Source organism: Leucopleurus acutus (assembly GCF_964270905.1).
Source record: "Leucopleurus acutus genome assembly, chromosome: 17".
Lineage (NCBI taxonomy): Eukaryota > Metazoa > Chordata > Mammalia > Artiodactyla > Delphinidae > Leucopleurus > Leucopleurus acutus.
Genome location: NC_139159.1, coordinates 63,685,641 through 63,704,476, shown reverse-complemented (window position 1 = coordinate 63,704,476; position 18,836 = coordinate 63,685,641). Strand labels below are relative to the sequence as shown.

At 43.1% G+C, this 18,836-nt stretch overlaps 1 protein-coding gene and 1 pseudogene across 2 annotated transcripts in view; one reads left to right on the top strand and one right to left on the bottom strand.

The window, feature by feature from the left end:
* Positions 1-18,836, top strand: part of EXT1 (exostosin glycosyltransferase 1) — a 291,965-nt gene that overhangs the window by 219,667 nt on the left and 53,462 nt on the right. The gene's annotated exons all lie outside the window — the stretch shown is intronic.
* LOC309973867 (mitochondrial import inner membrane translocase subunit TIM14-like) lies at positions 2,705-6,265 on the bottom strand (annotated as a pseudogene). The gene has a single exon. The product of its transcript is annotated as a mitochondrial import inner membrane translocase subunit TIM14-like (transcript).

Genomic DNA, 18,836 nt, shown 5'->3' with positions numbered 1-18,836 from the left:
TCAGAATCTATTATATAAAATTCCATCTTGGCTTCCTGATCCCTAAACTGGACATACATTTCCTTTTAGGTTTTCTCTCTTTGCCCATTATTTGATTTGCAGGTTTTTAGAGATCTTAGAAATTGCGTGAATAGAAGAATTTCTAGTATATAAATTAGATACCAGACTGCGTCGCATGATATTGCCACTTCTTTCATTTCCTTACTGCTAGTATTAAAAATAATTATCTTTTGAATCAAATCCCAATAACAACAACAACAAACCCACCCAGCTTTTCTTTTAATGCTGCGCAATTAGCAGCTATCCAAACATCTCATGGTAAACATATTAAAATCCACACTCCATATTTTTGGGTAACAATATGTGCATCGAGATACTCTTCATTTTGTAAATTAGGTAATCCTGGTAACATTTGATAGTGTTATTCTCAATTCTTATCTGTAGCTATACAGTCATTGAGCTGAATAAAATGTCACAAGGTAGCAATTAAGAACATCTTTTTTTTTTTTTTTTTAATCCACAAGTTCAGTAAATTACAAGTTGATTGTCTGAGTAAACCATGTTACCTGCTGTGGCTGCTTTGCTAGAGAATAGAGTTCTGCATGCAAATTACCAACAGTTAGTAATTCCCAGTATGACAGAGGGTATTTTTCTTATAACTTAAACGTCCCTTCACCCACCCCAGGAAAACAGATTAAGATAAACACGTTATCCATATTATCCTCTTTCTCCAATTTCTCAGCCCCAGGCAACCATGCCCACCCTAGCCCTACCCCAGTGGAGACTGTGGAAGGACACCCCTCTGGCCTCACAATTGCATTTAGCAATGCTTCACCAAAGTGTCCACAAACTAATCAGGATGGAGGAAATGCCAACTCATTTTCTCATTAGGGGATAGAAATTTGTGTGGACCAGACAGAGTATGCATAGTCATTCTTGCATTGGGGTAACCTGTGGTATTTCAGGGAGGTCCTGCTCTTGTGTACTGCATATGGTTCACTGTCAGATAATTTAACACCCAAGAAAATCTCCCTTGAATAAATTAGAATATATTTGCAAATTAATTGGTTAATTAGATTTTAGACATCTCTGAGGGACTGATCCAAAACAGATTTGTGCAAAAGCCCCACACAGACCTGAGGATGAGGGCTTCTTACTGAGCTTTCTGAAGGAAAGTCCTGTCACTTGATCCTGTCCTATCCAGAGTATTCCAACATATGCATTGACACAGAAAGCAGTAGTACTACATTCCTTGCCTTGGAGTTAATTGTGATAGGGGCGTACTCGGAAGTGGTCGTCTGTTCAAATAACTGTACTGTAAAATAAAGCACTATTGGAATTGACGCTTTCTTGATTATGTCAGGAAACCATATGGGAATCCAGTTACAGCTAAAGGAGGACAAATTGGGGAATACTTCTAAATACTTCCGTAAGACACGGGCAGTGCCTGTGAAAACACCATAAAAAAGCCAGAGCTTGAGCTCAAGCCTTGGAATTCAAAAGCAGCCGATATTTGTCCTTTTCCCTTTTTTTCCCTCCGTTGCTTTACCCTTTTGTAGAATGGAAACTCAGTGGGCATCCCCGTTAATACTGCACGTAATACTAACGTGACATTTCTAATTGGATCATTGGAGTAGATTCCATTTTGTCCCTCTGTTCATTTTTTTAATGAAGCTTTTATGGTGGACCCACTGGGTCCTAAGATGGATGCTTTTTCTCTTCACAAAAGAGAATGACACTGTCCCTGCTTTCAGTGATCTCTTGCTGCTTTGTGGAACGGTGAATTTGGTTTGTGTATTTCCTAGCACTTGCAGTGGGAAGAGGCAGCCCACTCTGGAGCAACTTGCAGGACAGGAGAATAAATGTCGTTAAAGGTTGGTTATGGGTGAGCCATGTGTTCATAGTTACATGAACTCATTGTCGGCAGGAGCCACTCTCTGGGAGCCGGTGTCGACCATTGGGCAAGGTGTTAGAATTTGGAAACAAATGGTGTATTCAGGATGGAAATATCAGTATTAGGTCTCTCCTCCCTCTTTCTGTTTGATGCCCGCTTGTTACATCGATTGTCAGCTCCCAGAGGACACCTTTGTGTCTCCTATACCTAGAAGAGTCCCTTGCAAAGAACAGACTGACAGCAAATGTTGAATGTGAGCAGATGCGCCAATGGAGCAGTTCTCAGATGTTCAAATAAAAGAGCGACACCTGGAAAATCAGAGGGGAAGATTAGGGGTCCAAGATGGATTTTTTTTTTTTTTTGGCCATGCCAAGCTGCTTGTGGGATCTTAGTTCCCCAACCAGGGATCGAAACCAGACCCATGGCAGTGAAAGCACCAAGTGTTAACCACTGAACTGCCAGGGAATTCCCCAAGATGGATTTTTTTTTCGGTACGCGGGCCTCTCACTGTTGTGGCCTCTCCCGTTGTGGAGCAGAGGCTCTGGACGCGCAGGCCCAGCAGCCATGGCTCACGGGCCCAGACGCTCCGCGGCATGTGGGATCTTCCCGGACCGGGGCACGAACCCGCGTCCCCTGCATCGGCAGGCGAACCGTCAGCCACTGCGCCACCAGGGAAGCCCCCAAGATGGATTTTTCATAAGACTGTGCATGCCATTTTACCCTGGAATCTGACAGATATGTTGCATTATCACAACAAATTGCTTCACTTTTAGTTTTGCTTACATGTTAAGAAAAGTGAACCATCACAGAAATAACTTATGAATAGTTGGGTCATCTTTAAACGAAGTTTTTTCATGTCCTAAACCTGTTGTTGTTTTTTTTTAAAAAGACAAAGTCTTAAAAGTACAGAAATGATAAGAAACGATATTCTCATTCGAAATTAGTACTGTTTCAAGCTTGGGGTCCATTGCTTCTTGTAATAGGGGTAGCAGTATCACTTTATAGTATTTCCTTGCTTTATATCCCATGGTAAATGGGTTTTTTTCCTAAATCTTAAAAAATTAGTTCGTAGTCTAAAGGATTATTATATTTGGTTTGATTTTCTCAGAACAACGTTATTAAAAGCACTATTTGGCCTTCCCTGGTGGCGCAGTGGTTGAGAGTCCGCCTGCCGATGCAGGGGACGCGGGTTCGTGCCCCGGTCCGAGAAGATCCCACATGCCGCGGAGCGGCTAGGCCCGTGAGCCATGGCCGCTAAGCCTGCGCGTCCGGAGCCTGTGCCCCGCAACGGGAGAGGCCACAGCAGTGAGAGGCCCGCGTACCGCAAAAAAAAAAAAAAAAAGCACTATTCACCTACCATAACCTTATTTCAAGGAGAAAAAAAAAGAAATAGATATATATATACACGTATTTTTAGTGTGAGGAAAAATGAATCTTTATGGCAAAATAATTTAAACTCTACCTTCCTTTTCCAAACAGAATTCGTTAAAATGTAGTTTAATCAAATAGGATTATTTTTAAATCAGAAACCTATATACTGGTATTAATGTTCAACACTGAGGTAGAGATACCAGAAAATGAAATGTTATTTTGAAAATGGACTTTGTTCTTGCTAAGCTGCCCTTCAGTAAGAGCCAATATTTCCATTAAAACAAAAAGAAATTTACTAAATTTGTTTTATTTTAGTTTCCAGGCATGGTTTACGAGTGGGAGGTATATGTTTTGAAGGATTTCAAAAGTTTCTGGTAATTGACTCCATCAAACATTTGAGACCAGAATATCCCCATATACATCCTCTACTCCAGGACCTGAACTGCCCTTTAGCCAGCCCTGACTTGGAGGTGAGCTTATAGCTCATCCTTCCAATCCTCTGAGTTGAAGAGACAAACTGCTGTTTATGGGCAAGACCCAGCTTCTTCACCTATTCGCATTTCTATACAAACACTGTGGATTGGCAGACCGCGTTCCTTTCCTCAAGTTCTTCCCCATTCTGGGTGTGGAAGCAGGCACAGATGGGTTAACCAGGGTTCACGGAGCAGACGGAAGGATCTGGGCTTGGAGGGAAGCCTTACCCACTGGAGTGAGGTAGACGCTGGGCGGGAGCCTGCGAGTGCTGGCAAGAAGTCCAGCCCTCCAGGCAGAACTCACGCAGCAGGGAACACAGAGTTGTGCAAAAAGTGAGCTTTTCTGGCAGGTACTTGGCACTGGGGAGGTCTTGAGGGCCCCAGGGCAGGTGCAGGTGCGTGGAGCACATCTGTCGGCAGAGCTTTAATGCCATCTGACCCCGGTATCAGGCCCTGCTTCTTGGGCTAGGATTTTGGCAGGACTCTAGAATTTGCCCTGAAACATGTTTTTATTGTAACGTACCACTTGGTAGTGAGGATGTGTGGAAGGCGATAGATAGTTTTTTTGTTGGTTTTTTTTTTTTTTGATAGATAGTTTTTAACTGCCTACGTCGCTTAGACTATCACATTGATTAAAAGAACGTAGCCAGAGGAAGCAGCCATATTGGCTTAAGTGGTTCCCAGGCCTTAGGTAAAAAAACTGTGGCCTGGGGAATGTGCTGATGTGTTACACTTTTTTTTTTTATCATACTGTTATAGTTTTTAATGTATGGAATCTGAAACAGTTCAGATTTATCACTGACAAAGTGATAAATACATACCTAGATCAATTTCTTAGGTAAGTTGTGGCTAAATTCACTTTTAAGTTCAAGGTTCTAAGTAGCTGGGGGCATCCTCTGTACCTTGAACAGCCTTCTGTCCTAATGAGATGAGCCCCTACTATAACAGCCTGTGCTAATTCCATCATATTTATCACACTGTATTTTAACTGTCAGTTAATCAGTCTCCCATCAGATTGGGGCTTCCTTCAGGAAGAGACTATCTTGTTCACTTTGTCTTGAAATAGGTACCAAATTATTTGACAAATGAGTAATAAACAACACTTCAAATGGCACGCATTTATCCATAATTATTGAGTATTAACCTACAAATATTCTATAATCCGATTTTAAATCCTCAAATTTATACCTAGGCTTTGATTTAGCTTATGCTAATTTTTAAAATGTGTAGCTTTGAGGCATTTTATTATAAAAAGCTGGTACTCATATACATCAATGAGTAAGAACTTAAAATTCATCATATATTTACTTCATTTTTTAGCTTGACCTTTTAGTAAATCTTTATCTTCATTGATTTTGGCTGCTATATAAGGAGATCCTCCCTTGTCTGGGTGATTTAAAAGCATAATTCGTCGATGAGCATCTCTTATTTTTCCCTTATTGGCAGTAGGGCTTACACCTAGTATTAATGCTGCTTCCCGTTTTGTCATTTTGGGTTCAAACCCACCTCTGTAATAGCCACCACTGAAGGCAGATTTTGGTAGACTTCGAAAAACTTGTTTTACTTGAGGCTTCCTAATGCTTCATGGCTTGCAAAGCGTAACGACCTGCAAATCCTGCAGCAGCAATGGTCAGTCCAGCTGCTGCTGCTGTACTGGTTCCCGCTACCATGGGAACTACCGTGATTCCCGCTGGGCTCCTCTGCTTCCGCTGGTGGCTTACACTTACATCACATGCTGCCTTAAGGCTGCAAGTGGGGATCAGTCCCATCCACGCCAAAGGGAGTGGGTAGCTCCCCAGAGGGGAAATGGCTGCAGGGAAGGATGCAACAATTACCCAGTGTTGGAACCCAGAGATGCCACGTATGTTTGGGCTGAAATCCACCTTGGGCTCTTTTCCATGAGGCTGTTCACTGTAGTCTAGGGCCCCATTTGCCTGGAGAAGAGTGTGGGCAGAGATGCCATTGGCTAGTGATAGTCCTTGGAGCCAGGTACCTCCACCGGGAAGATAAAGTATGGACTTGGTGTCTGGAACAAGGGAAAAGTCCAGTTATAAGAAGTTGAGACAAATAATTAAAAGGGCGAATGGCATCGGTCATGTGCTGAATCCCTGAATCTTGAATTCAAGCTGCTCAGGCCTTCTCTCTCAGAGGTAGACTGGTTCTAGAACCTCGAGTGGAATTAGACTTGCAAAGTGGGTAGTCATGTGTTTCACCATGGGGCTTTGAAGACCACGAGTAGAGGGGACTGACAAATTTATATAGTAGAGCATGCAAATTGCTTATTACTGGGTTGGTTGGTTAATAGGTATGTTTATGGGCAGAAGAACATACAGCCTCCCAATTAGCAAGAGGGCTTTTTAAAAAATAAAAGCTAGGAGAGGGAAAAAAAAAAAGAAAAACATGTGTTTAGGGAAAGTGGGTAGGTTTGAAGGAATGAGTCTCTCTGAAGATTGTTACAGGTAAAACTCCAAGTCTCCAGTCCAGCCAGGGTGTTAGTGGCTAGAAATCATTATCATATGACCATTTGCTGTTTGCTGGAGTGTTTGGAATGAGCTAGTTAATCCCATTCCAATTCATAATGGGCAGGTAGCCAATTCATACAAAACACCTTGACAATCCATACTAATTGGTTTGTCTTCATGGAGCCCCAAGTTGAATTGCCCTTGGAGATGGACATTTCCCTCAACCCAGCACCCCCCCATTTCAACTCTCCCTCCTCTCTCCTACCACCACCACCACCACACACACACACACACACACACACACACACACACACACACACACACACACACACACACACACACACACACACACACGGCACTGGAATGATTTCGCTTTTAAATAACATCATGTTGTCCACCCATTTTTCTGGGCTCTAAATTTCCCCAAGCTTTCTTTTTAAAAGAAGGAGTGGATTCGAGGTAAGGAAAGTAAACTGAATGCCCTTGGGACATTTTCAGGGTCATTTGTATTTTCAGAGTAGGCTTCATTGCCAAGGGTAGTAAGAAAAAAAGTTATCTGTGGACAAAACAAAAATGCAATTCATGTTTTGGAAGGCCAGGGAAACAAATTCCCAGACAAAGATTCATACAGCCTAGAAATAGTTTCAGAAAGATCTACCGACCCACAGAAACTGCTACCAGCCCACAGAATCATTTCCAAGAATGGCTAATCATGTACTCTTGAGAAATACCCCCCAAAAAGGATAAAAATACGGGTGTATGCAACTTTGATTGATAGCTGGGTTTTGAATAAATAATTACCCTTTACACCTGAAAGGTGGCTTTACCAAGCAAGCACTGACCACCTCTGGGCTCAGTTGATTTTCTGGGCATTTCTAAGGGGCAGTAAGATTGATAGCAGTCCCTCCATTTGGTCAGTGTTCTGTTCCGTCGGCTAGCTGGACAAGCAGGGGCACCTGGTAGCAGTTATGTGAACCTCACCGGCTGTGTGACCTTGAGTAATCACTTAACGTTCCTGGGCCTCAGTTTTTTAATCAACCATCCTTACCCTAGGCTCTCTGCTTAAATGAAAAGTATATTTTATATTTAAATAACATGTTTTTAGCTTTCAGTTTTAAATTACTTAACTTTTGGTGCATTTGGGTTTTACATAAGGAAGGGAAACTTCCATGTAATGAAATCCCGTAATACCCCTTCCTTTATTAATGTGACGTTGCCCACCCCCTCATCCCCCGCAACGGAAGGTAAATTAAAGCGTATAACCCAGTGTAAACATTTGTCAGCCCAAATGCATTTATAGACATTCAGTGTGTGCAGACACCTGGTTATTTACATGATTTATACCATTAGTGCGTCATTTCTAGATAGGATGAATTTCGAATACGTGTTCCTCGTAAGCCTTGCTGTGAGTTTTGACAGTCAGAAGTAAATAATCGTACCTGTAATTATCTCTGTCTGTAGAATGTGGTAGATAGGGAACAATGGGTATGAAATACTCATCATCCTAGGGTGCAAGAGGGATGAAAAAAGTTTTCCTAAAGTACAAGACAGAAGGAAGTCATTTCTGAGTAAGCCCATTAGATGTTTTTCTTGCTCCGTAATCACAAAGCCTAGACACCACTGCAAGGAAAATGATCTGATAGGCTTCTGTTTACCACTGCTTGAGGATAGAGGGAGATTTGATTTGAGCCTCTTGGCCTCCATGAAAAGTCACATAAATAGGAAGTGAAATTTACAAGGGATTCCAACAGACTCCACAAAGGTTTGCATGGGGTGGACCAGCCCATCTCAGGCACTCGTGCTGGCTCTCAGATGTTCGTTTGGGCTTCTGTCATGGTAATCCAGCTTCTATGCAGATGAATAATTAATGCTAGAGGCATGAAATCTGTAAAAGAAGCCCCAGCTTCTAGTCTTCTGAAAAGTCCTTGTCTCTGGAGAAGTGAGAGGAAAGTAGGGAATCTCTACAGACGGCCCTAAAGAAAACCTGCAAGGCTTGGCAACCCAGCACCGTCCTCTGGGCCTTCTTATCACCCATGTGCATCAATTACTAGATAACGTCACGGATACTTTTAATTTGGGGAGAAAGCAAAGCATGTAACCTGTTCCTTGGACTGAGAAAGAATGGAATTTAAAAAAAAATTTTCCTGGTTTTTGCGGTAGGGCTGAAACATGTTCTTAAGGATTTTTTGGGTTTTTTAAAACATTTTGGTGGAACACATTTTTCAGCATTCCTCCTCTCCCTTTTGAGAGGATGGGTAGGTATGGAATCATCTTGCTATTAGGCCAGTGTAGTAAAATTCTCTGCAACTGGTTGCCTATGGAAGAGGTTGGAATAAATTGTTACAGACCCAGGCTGACTGGCCGCAGAAACTTTTTCCGCAACACCTATGACGACTTCATTCGGAAGATCGTACCCAGGTAGTAAAGGCTGGCAGTGATTTATGCTGCCTCAGGTTACGACTCCTTCTCTGCATGCATGAAATACCGCCGGGTTCTACGGGGCTTCTTAAAGAACTCCACTAGATCCACTTCTTTCATCCTTCTTCTTCAGCCTGCCTTACTGACATGTCTGAAGTGTGATTTGAGGGTCTGCGGGAGGAAGAAGCCAGAATCCGGAGCCATCTGGAGCCTGGGCGAGTAAGCACTGGGTGAACATCTGTTTGAAACTTTGTGGAGATATCTAGCGCCACTGATTTACAGTCCTTTGGGGAGCCTGTGTACAGAACCCAGACTCGAGAGGAAGCTGGCATCTGGCAGGAGTCGGGGTACACAATTGTGTTTGATTATCAGGATCTGATAAGTCTGTCTGGCCTTGTATTCATTGCCAAATTGTAGATTTCTTATTGGGGCCACGTCAGTCCTCCCTGCCACCAAAACCAAAAAATCCCAAAAATACAAAAGGAAAAAAAAAAGCCCAGTCTTATCATACTCACAGCAAAATATATGTAGTCATACAGAAATATCACAATAAAATGATGCTTCTGAGAATCATTAGAGTATAGAAGCTAAGAGTATGCACTTTGGAGTCAGGTGACTTGGGTTCCAATCTAGGCTTTGGCACAGAAGTAGCTGTGTGACTGTGGGCAAGTCACTTAACCTCTCTGTGCTTCTGTTTCCTCATCTCTAAAGAGGGGATGTTAGTAATAGTGCTTACTTTTTAGGGTTATTTTGAGAAGTAGATGGAGTTTATATATGTAAGGGATTTAAAATAGCACCTGGAAAATGAAGCACTATATAATTGTGTGTGTGTGTGTGTGTGTGTGTGTGTGTGTGTGTGTAGTATATGAGTATGATCACAACCGGGACCACCCACTGCCCTGTCAGAAAAATGCCTTTGGTTGTATCATTTACCTTCCTTCCTCTACCACCACTTGCCCCTCCACCCCACTCCACCCCACCCAGACTGGCTTGGTTTCCCTTGTTCCTTGAGTGTGTCAGGAATGTTCCACATTGGAGCTCTGCACAAATGCATCCCCCTTCCAGAACTGTTCTTCCCACACCCCCTTTAGGAAGCTGCCTTCTCTTCAGCTTTCAGGCCATGTCCATGTTGCTTCTTCAGAGAGGGCTTCCCTGACCACCCAACCTTGACTCAGTTTTGACCTCCTACCCGTAGTCACTCTAATGCGCCCTGTTCTTTAGCCCCCGTCAGGGTTTATAGCTACACATGACCATTTGCATTTCTTCAGGGTCTGTATCCCGCTGTAGATGATGAACTCCACGGAGCACATCTCATTTCTGAGTGAGTCACCATTGTAGACCCAGCAGCCTACCCAGTGCAGGGCCAGCACATGATAGGCACTCAGTAAATATTGCTCCAGAATAAGTGACTGGCCGACGGATGAGCTTCTTTAGATTATATCCAAGGTGCTGTGGGCAGTGCATTTCTTCTGAGCTGGCCAACTCCAACTCCCTTCCCCCCGCCCCCCATCTCACTAGTCACTACCCCTTTTGTTTATATTGTAATAAAAGTGAAAGAGAAGTCAGGCAAATAATCAAAGGGCTCTTTTAGAGATGAGATAGGGCCTCCTTTTCCCTCTTTGGTATCATTTTGACCATCTGGTTGGGAGCTAAGGAGGAGGAACCGGGACCTAGTCTTCCTGATCAGGGGAGTTGAGTGGGGACACTTGGCATGTGGACGTGCCCCATCTACTGGTTGAATCGGGTGGCTACATCCTTAATGGGTGGTGATGCCCTGTGCAGTGAATACTTGCCTCCAGTCTCTTTAAAAGCAGCTGAGACTGGGGTTTCTACCACACGTTATTATTCTGCTGGCAAGAGCATTAACGGTAAAGCATGGTTTGCTTGTGGAGCACACATTTTGCATCTCTAGTGTCTACATTTGCATCAGAATCACACACATTCTGTTGTGTGGGTTTTGCAAGTTTGAAGGGAAGGGTTTCACACTTGTGTCCAAAGGTTAAAATCTGTAGTTTAACATCAGTGTTCACTGTTTAGTTGTTCCTTGTGAATATTATATTGACCAGATTTGCATGTAGAGAATACCTCCTCTGCGAGACAACTGGAGGAGGTGTGGGCACCGCACCCATTTTTCAGTCTGCCCTTAGGGATCGTGGGTTCTTAAGATAAAAGTTTCAGGGAGAAAATAGAATCTCCTTGTGGTCCTCTCTCTCTCTCTCTCTCTCTCTCTCTCTCACACACACACACACACACACACACACACACACACACACACACACACACACAACTTGGGACTTACATTGCCTGTAAGGCTCAATAAGTAAATTGGGGAAGATGGAATTTGTCACTCTGCTTAAAGAAACATAATTATTTTTAAATGACAAATGGTCCCTTTGTCAATAAATGATTTATGTCTTAGCTCCCATGCCTGGATACCTTGTGTGAATTATAAATTCACTCGTAAGTAGATTTAGCAAAGGGTACCCAGCAGGTCCCTGGGCTGAGCGCTAAGTGGGTAGCACTTCTTTCATTCTGCTGCTTTTCCGCTGCTATTGTGTTGGGGATGCAGATGTCTGAACATAAATTCAAGTGGGTATAGCTGTAAGGTGCTGCTTTACAAGGATTCATCTAGCATCTCCATCCAAAAGAATCTCCCCTCACCACCCCCTCCAGATTTCAACATCAGAAGTAGCGAGAAGAAGATGAAACCATCTTAATTCGATTTAAATTTTAAGGTCAATCACTCTCAATAACAGGGTTTTTTTCTTTAAAAACAATGAAGTAGCTGCTAATTTATTATTCCACAGAGTTTCCACTCAGCCTCCCAAGGGGAAGGCCTTGAACAGGTAGCTGGGTTTTGTGCCTGTATGTTTGATCACTGAGTTATTTACAACTAGAGGATTTCCCAGTGACACGTAAACTGGATGGACCTGCAGCTTAATTTGGCTTTTCTCCATTCAGGATGATTTCAGACAACTGAGCACACGTACCTAGCACCCTCTCAGAACAGAAGTGAAAGGCAGACTATGAATGCATTAACTTATCTGGAATATAACAATCCGAAAAGTCTAGAAGTCAGCCATTTAAATGTCTGCATAAATGTCAGTTCCGTATGTTAAGGTCTAGTGGTACTTTATTTGAATTACCCATTGGAATGAGCACCGAAAGGTCTTCAGTGCTCAGTACTTTGAAAGATCTCATCTATGCCTCTTCTTAAGACATCAAGAGCTGCCACTACAAAATGCCAGTGAAGCCCAGCAGCTTCTCATACCTCAGGTGCAGACAGACCATGTTTGGATTTTAATCGTCCTTCTCTGCTGGCTGTGTGGCTCTGGGCAAATTATTGGAACTCTTTCAGCTTCCGTGCTCAGTTGTGAAATGGGGATAATAGTATTAACCTCAGATTGTGACCCTGAGATGGTGAGACTGTATGTAAGGTACTTAGCACAGGGCTTAGCATATGAGTGTGCTAAAAACTGTGGCAGTTGTTATCATTATTATTTCTACATGTGAAGGTACTATTTTATAAATATATTTTATGTTTTTTACTAAGAGCCTTTCCTTGGACTCTCACGTCAGCTTTCTTATTCTAGGAGAGACTATGATTTAAAGAATGGAAATGTGTTTTGTGATATTTAAATATATATACATATATATTTTTCCTCCAACTTTTTCTTCTAATTTATGTTCTGAGGAATTAGCAGCCTTCAAGATACAGGTGGCAGTGGTTTGCTCTGGTCTGGCCTCAATATACGATCTTCAGTTTGCTTTGTCGGAGGTTGTGGGCAAGCGCTGTAATCCCTAAATTAGCCTAAGAGGCAGATGGATGGAAACAGCGTCTTTGTTGGGTGAACCCAGTTGTGGCTTTTCTTTTGTTCCGGGCTCCGATCCAAACTAATGCCTTAATAACTGAAATTGCCTCGTTCGCCCCTCTCACCTTAAAAACTATTAAATTCAGCAGGAAGGACTCATCATTGTGGCAGAGAGATGCCCTCTCAGGGTCTCTCCGGGCCAGTGGGTCCCGGGCCAGCACAGTGGTCGGCACCTGAGGACGGGCGGGAGCCAGAGCTCCTGGGTGCTCCTGAGCAGGTCGTCCCGACAGAAGCTCCAGCTTCCTTTCCTCTTGGGCCACTTCTACCGCATCCTAAGGCTGCCTCTTTCTGCAATTAAGTCATTTCATTCCTTTCTCTCAGGCTTTTCCTTCACCTTAGAGATGTTCAGTGTTAGGGCAAAACACAGGCATTCAAGCTGCTCATTGCGTTTAGGGAGTTGGGGAATTTGGCTTTTAATTACTGTGAAAATATGATCATTTAGGGATTCAGCACCGTCTCTACTGAGCCTGTAGGATGTTGAGACAACAGGAAAAAGGGCTCATAAGTAAGTCTAAAACAGGTGAGTTGGCAGGTCCTGGGGGTGGAGGGCAGAGCAGGTAAAGTGAACTGGCATGATCCTGAGTATCTTTGCTTAGCTCTAAGCAAGGTGTCAAGCCTCTTCCGCCGCAGCTTTCCTACCTGTCACGTGGGTTAAGGTCTGCTGCAGTCAGCTACTGCTCGGCAGGTATGTGGAATCTGGGATGCTAATAATACGATCAACGTGCTCAACAGGAAGTGAGTATCTGTCCAGACATCCAGGCTGGAATACTCATTTTTTCCAGCCAGCAGCCCCAACCTGTGTTTTACGTACCATCCAATGGATTTCGTCTGTGTTGCACCTGTTGGAACAATTAGTTGTGCTGTGTGTACTTTGCTGGCTCAAAGGTATTCTCCGTTTCTTGATGGTCTTTGACAGTTTGTCATCAACACCGCTTGCAGTAATTCATCTCCACCCCGGTCCTGCTTGACGGATACTTATCCTTTAGGCCTCAGCTTAGTCCCCTTCTCCTGACTAGGTCAGATTCCTCTTTCATGTGCTCCCATAGGACGATTAGTCTCTCCCTGGAACACTCACCACAGCTGTTGATTTTATTCTGGTTAATTATTTAATATCAGTCTCCCAAAAAAGACTGTCAATTCCATACGGTAAAGAAACATCATCATCGTCTTTATTAAAGTTATTATTCTTATTTTTGCTCACCAATGAATTCCCCACTCCTGACAGTAGCATGCCTGGTACTGATAGGTTCACAATAAGTATTATTGTTAGATGGGTGGATGGCTGGCTGGATGAGTACACAGTGAATGAATGAAACGCCGGTGTCTCTGACAGGACTTCTCTCTTCCCTGTCCTATTCATGTGGCCTCAGGGACCCACACATGTAGTACAGGCTCCACTCAAGCTTCTAAGATAACTAAAAGGCATGATATAGTTCTTGGTGCCAAAGCCCCACAGTGGACTGGGAAAGTGAAAATTATATAAATTCTTAGAAAGAGGGCTGAAGGTTTCTGTGTTCAGAAGTGGTCTTGTCTGGGATAAAAAATAGCAAATGAACAGCAATTTTTTTTTATGGCATGGAGGGCTACTAATTTCATCTTTCAATCTAGTTCCCTAAGTAAATAAGTAAGTACCTTCTTGCAGACCAGATATGTGTAGCATTGTATGTTCTTGCATTTTTCAGGGTATTTGCAAATATTTTATGAACAGCGATTTGTTTCTCACCTGTTCTACCTACTCCCTAGGACCTGGGAGTAATACTTTAAATGTGGGCTGACCACGGGAAGGTTATCCTTTCTGATGCTGAGCTGGATAAAAGATCCGGCTCAGAGATATACCAGGCATATCTCTGGTTAGCAGATCATAAATCAGTCCAGTAGATTCCATAGTGGTTCTCATGGTGTCCCTCAAGACGGAGCTCACTGGCTAGTCCCTGGGACATCTCCGTGAAGCATTATAGAAAGGAGGCAGTGTGCATACGATAATATATAATAACTTGGGCCCTGCAGTCAGAATGCCTGAGTTCAAATCCCACCTGCCTACTAATTAAGTAAGTTTAGATAAATTAGGTATAATCTTCAATTTCCTCTTCTATAAAGTAGGAGACATAATGTTACCTACTTCACAGGGTTGTTGGAAGAGCAAATGGCCAAACAGACGTAAAGTGCTTTGCAGAATGTCGGGCGTGCAATAAGCCCAATAAATGTTAGCTGTAATTATTATCCCCGTTTTTCTTGGTTGCAGGAGTTTCCATCACAATCCCAAGCCAGTCCCTATGAAGGCTTTTCCATCCTATCCCTTTCACACTATTCTGGGACCCACATTTTCCCCTGCCTTTTCTGCCAGCACGCCTTTGGCTTAGGTTTTTACTAGGAGGACCGAAGTACGGTGTCCAGGAATGGAACCAGTTATACTGCATCTTGCCTTATATTACCTTAACCTGTAAAGGCCAACTCAAATTGCCTGAAAGTCCACGCTGTGCAGTGAGTGATCTGGGCGGTGCACACACTCCATACACAGGCATTAAATAAAGTAAATAATGCTGACTGTGTGTGTGCACCCAGCCAGCTCGCCCAGCTTTCTTAAATCATTCAGGCACACTTAATCTAATGGAACGTGTTATGACTTCAACAGCTTCTGAATAAAAGTTGGAGGAAAGAAAAATCTGAAACGTGGCACCAGCTAAAATCCCCATACAGTTATTTAAGGCAGCTGAAGCACTTCCACGGAAACTGGGCTCTGTTGGAGAAATAGCCACTCCTCTTACAGAATGAAACCTCACTGTTTTTTTTTTTTTTTTCTTTTTTCTTTTTAAAAAATTTCCTTCTTTTATTTTTAGATTTTGGACGAGAATGGGACTCCACATCAATTTTTAGGCTATTTCTTCCTTGTTCTGCTTGCTCAGAACAGTCCTTTTTATCTTGCTTCTGCCCCTGGTGGTGTCATCTTGGGAGAGTTACTTGACTTCTCCTGGCTTTGCTTTCTTCATTTGGGTGTTTGTGCTGGCCGAACTTTGTGGTACCTTCCAGCTGTTAACATTCTTTTGATTTCATGATTTCTCTCCCTTATTATTACAGAAAGCACAAGTGTTGTGCCTTAAGCCTAAGATAGGAAAGTATTTATTGATCAAGTTGAAAATCCTCTACTTTCCACATTCCAGGGCTCTGAGTTTGGGCTCAGAGAGTTACAGTGGCTTTTAGGCAGTTTTTGTGTGAAGGGTGGTTTTGGATTTCTTTTCTGTTTTTCTGTAGACCTTATTTGGACGTCTGGCCATTTGATCTTGGTAGAGAATACTGTGTCTTGACACACACCAATGCCTTAACCCTTGGCATGTTTTGGAAGCCCACAGGCAGGGTCCTGAGGTTGCCTGAGTCATCATTAATGAACCAAACTGCCTGCCATGCTCCAATGGTTGCCTTTTGGCACTTGGCAGGAAAATCCTTTTCGTGTTAGTTTCAAGGTTGTCAGATATCATTATCCCCAAGTATTAAAAATTTCAAAGAAAGGAGGCACTGTGTTTGATTTATAGAATAATTATCTAGCTTTAGGTCTAACTTGGCTTTGGCAAGGGTTTTGCAAGCACTCGAAAATTAAATCCATTTTTTATGGCACTACAAGGTATTATCTCACAGCAAATGATAATTAAACACCTGTGAAATCAATTAGCCCTTTAAGCAGGGAAAAAAAGTTTTCCAATTATGTTTTCGCACCTCAAAAACTTTTATAATTCCAAAACCAGCGCTCGTGGAGAGGGGTATGGTCAATCGGCGTTACTGAGTCCACTTTCCATTAAGATCATCCCTAAATTTTGCTTTGACTTAATCCTGAGGAAGGCAGTTTGTGGCACCCTCTCCCTTCCAGAGCGGATGCAGTCACCTTTGGAGCTGACTCTTAGCAGCTATCTATCTGACACACAGCTGAGCTGTCAGCTCCTCTGCAAAGGAGGTTACCACTTTGTGTTTTGATGCCAAGTTTTACTTGACAGTTTATTTAAAAGCCAAGATTCCTTAATGGAAACCAAGCAACAAGACGTTCCGTGTGACAGAGTTGCTCTCTCTTTAAGGGCCCTGTAGCCAAGAGTTCTGAGCCATCTTCATTCCAAATTCATCACCTGAAAACAGAGTGGTTAATAGCTGAAAACTAACACAGTGGAAAACTGGGAATCATGGCAGTCCTTTCAGCCCCACAGGATCATGTGTGTTTCATCGCTGGCTTTGGTAACAAATTAGCTATTCCAGATGCTTCTTTTGGAAAATGATCTGCACTTCTGAAGAATTGAATGGATTTGGGAGAGAGGACCTAACAATTTGAAACTCAAAAAGAAGAAAAAGAAACAGGCCTTCGACATCCTCTACATTATGCCTCGTATGTACAAAGGCCATTCCAAAAATACGCTGGCTTAAGCCTTATTGATACTCATGTGTGCTTTAATTTGCATAATACTCTCATCTATACTGTTTCATTACATCCTCAGTAGACTTCTTTATTAGGTAGGCAAGACTAGTATGTTTGTCCCATTTTATATATAAGCATGGATTCAGAACCAGAGTATAACTTGCTTAAAATCAAACAGTGACAAAGTTAAGACCAGAACCTATATTTTCTAGGTGTTACTTTATGTAGGCTTCATCCTATCACTCTACATAAACATCTCTTAAAGACATTCCTTTTTTTAAAAAAAAATTTTCTAAAGACATTTTTAATGGGATCTTGCTTTCATAGCAGATGGCATTTGGAGAAGTTGATGAATCTTAATGTTAACCAGAGGCATCAGGCTGATATTGCATAAAGCAAAGATGAGAGAGAACTTGTCTTATATCCTTTTAGAAACTTGTCCTACAGATTTACCCTTGTGAATGTGGCCAGCGTTTTTGGACACTTTATGACCTCACAGGCATTATTCGCTGAGGAATAAGGAGATCTGGCATTCATTCAACAACTATTTCTTAAAAAATGACTATGGTCCAAGCACAAGTCTAGCGGCTGGGGTCACAGCAGTGAATAGGAACAGTTGGCCAGAAAGACAAATATGTGCGTGAATTCAGACAGTGGTAAATCCTAGGACAGAGACGAAATGGGGAATTGGGACAGTGAGTGCTGGGAACACAGCAGCTGCTTCTCAAGGGGAACAGTGCTGAGCAGAGCTGGCTGGAGGAGAGGCAGAGGTGACTCAGTGTCACAGACTCTTTCTCCCAGGGCACTGTTGTGCTTCTGCCAAGGGAAATGGCAGAATCTAGACTTACGGGCTTTCCCAACCTCCAGTGACGAGAGCCCTCATGGAGGCTGATGTGGTCAGTAAGCCATGTGTGGCATCAGATTGCTCATCATAACAGATTTTGATGTCTCATGGAGGCACATATGCACCCGTACGATTATATGCTCACATACCCAGGTGAGAGAGATGAAACTTTCCATAGACAACTAGCTTCATGCAGCTTGCATATTATGTTGGCGTCCTGTAAATTTTGAGGATGGGCCATCGCTGCCCATGCAGATTTCTGAGGTCTCATTTGCTTGTTCAGTGCAGAAGCCCCAGAGGTGAGCTGGCCCTGACTGTCCAAGTCAGAAGGTGGAGCCCAGGAATGGTAAAGGTGGGAAAGGAGACGGGAAATGAGGGTAGCTGAAACCAGCATCATTTCCTTAGCTGTGTGTAATTGGATTCTCGAGGTATTTTATAATCACTTAAGTGCAAGGAGCAGATGAAGGGCTCCAGCACTGACCGAGAATGCAGGGTATGTGAGGTTCGCCACTGGACGGCCCCTACGCGGTGTCTACTCTGGTGACGAGAACAGCCCAGCAGGAATTCCAGACATCCTCCTAATCCCAGTGCTGACGGAGGCTGGCTGTGCAGGGAAGAACGTCTTGGCTCAAGAAGGGAAGGGGTCAGAACATTGGGGTGAGCCCAGTTTTCTTTGGGGAATGAGGAGTCTTCGCCTTTGCACCGATGCAGTGTTTATCATGGCAGAAGCCGGGAAGAGGTTCTGCAGTTTTATTTTCCTTGGCTCAGATGTGGAGGAAAGCCAGGAGACAGTTCAGTTTGAATAGCGCTGTGCATACATTTAACTTGATTTGCAAATAATGCTGTTTAGCAGGGCTGGTGAAACACACATTCCCCGCCCCCCCACCCTTCATCAGTGTGCAGAGAGGACAGAACTTTTAACAAGATGCCAGGCCTTTGGAAATAAAGACAGAGAAGGGATACAAAATGTACAAAAGGAAGACACTATATATAAAAGACACTCTTTTCCATTCTCTAAGTCAGTTGTGCTCAGCCTAAACACAGGAGTGCACATCATACTAGGAAGGACTGGCATAATCAAGAGTCAGACGTATTGTTATGAGCGAAGC